We start from the raw sequence: 1,732 nt of genomic DNA, 5'->3' as shown, positions 1-1,732 counted from the left end.
ATAAACTGTTTATAAATATAATATATATATATATATATATATATATATATATATTATATATATAATAGCAGCTGGAATTGTACAACAAGTGTACCGTCCCGTGTTGAACAGGAGCGGCGCAGGTTCTTCGGCCTGGCTGACTGAAGCAAGTGGCCATTTACGGAAAATGTACGGTTATGTAACATCAGACCTACTGCGGCCTGTGCGATGGACGGAAATACATATTTGGTGCGTTTTCAAAAATGCTGAACGTTCATTGGTGGAACTGAACGTTAGGCCCCGCCCACGGGCGGTTGATTACCTTTTCCACTTCCCCCTGCTCGGCTTCAGTAGTCCTCCACCCATCAGCAGACAGAGAAGACGCAACTCGACCGACAGCTCGTCCCTCCGCTACACATATGGCCAAAACAGCCCTCTTTCTTTCTTATATCGTTGTGCCCACTACTCTTTAAAAATTCCGCCGAAAAAGAGAAGACGATTTTCCAAAACATTCTGGCCGTTATCTCACGTAAGTACAGAGAAACACTTCGGTTTGAGTTCCTTGGATTCAGCAGGCGGACGTAACATGGCGGGCTGGTCTTTCTGCCTTCTTGCCGCACATGACAGACTCGATTCATTTAATTCAGTGGTTTTAACGTGTCCTAATGTTACATTTAACGGTATAAGCAGATTATTAAGCTATTTCGGCACCTTCGTCTTGTGTTTATCCCCGTGTTGTATCAGTTTTGAGGGTTGTTTTTGGGGGTTATTAACAAAATACAGAGCTAACAGAAGCGTCTTCCTTCGACGTGCTTTCTCTACGTGAGCAGCTCTCACTGCCAGGAATCTCTCAGCGGCGCAGTTTCCTCGCAATGGCGCTTCCTAGGTTCAATGTTCAAATGCCGCCACTTTTTTTACCCTTAAATATATGACAGTAAATCACAAACGTGTGGCGTAGCGTCAGGGTTTCATGGTTTGTTTTGGTGGCGCATTAACAGTGGTGTTTAATTTGTTGTGACGCTGTTCAGACCATCAGCGCGTCATGTTGACTGATGGTGTTTAAAATCAGGCGGCCGAGGTGGTTTTAGTTTCATATTATAAACTATTATTGGGTTAAAAAATAAAAAATAAAGCCACGTAAACGGACGCGAGACTTGCTCGACATATCGATTATGTCGGGGAAATTTTGACCACAGTGACAACAAATGTGAATCCATAGATAATAGTGGCACACTTTGTAGTGACATAGGATTTAAAGTGACTGTCAAGCCTGGCCACGGGCGCTGCTTTTCGTGTGATATCGCTTGTAGTAAACGCATGGTACAGTGTCTTTCATTTATATATGTATGTGTGTGTCTAATGTTGTGTGTGTTTGTCCCTCAGGGCTCCCCTGTCTCTGTACAGGTGTATGAGCGCTACCCAGGGGGCCTAGGGGCGGCTCTTTACCGGGAGCACTTTGACTTCAACGCTGAGCCACCTTGGGATCCTAGCTGATAGCGGGACAGGTCCATCTCCTGACTTGTCCATGTGAGTGACTAGTGTCTGTACACACAAAGACGCATGCTCGCTTACACACACACACACACAGCTGTAGCAAAGTTCAGGATAAGTTGTGGGTAGACTTTGGCTTGCAAACCGGGGTGTGATTAAACATGTTTGATGTGTTTGTTTTTTTTTAGAGGAGTTCATACCTACTAATATACAAGAGAGAAAGTTGTGTTTTCTTGTAGTTTGTTTAGAAAGAATTCAGATC

The 1,732-nt window shown here is 44.0% G+C and overlaps 1 protein-coding gene across 1 annotated transcript in view; it reads left to right on the top strand.

Annotated features, from left to right (window-relative positions):
• The first annotated feature begins 323 nt into the window (after nucleotides 1-323).
• Nucleotides 324-1,732, top strand: part of azin1b (antizyme inhibitor 1b) — a 6,734-nt gene continuing 5,325 nt past the window's right edge. The window contains exons 1-2 of the mRNA XM_035681172.1: nucleotides 324-508; nucleotides 1,363-1,506. The gene's annotated coding sequence lies outside the window, so the exon portion shown is untranslated. The remainder of the gene's footprint in view (nucleotides 509-1,362; nucleotides 1,507-1,732) is intronic.

This window comes from Morone saxatilis, unplaced genomic scaffold (assembly GCF_004916995.1).
Source record: "Morone saxatilis isolate NCDOM2014 unplaced genomic scaffold, NCSU_SB_2.0 Contig9, whole genome shotgun sequence".
Taxonomy (NCBI): Eukaryota; Metazoa; Chordata; class Actinopteri; family Moronidae; genus Morone; species Morone saxatilis.
This window is presented reverse-complemented; position numbering and strand designations above follow the sequence as displayed.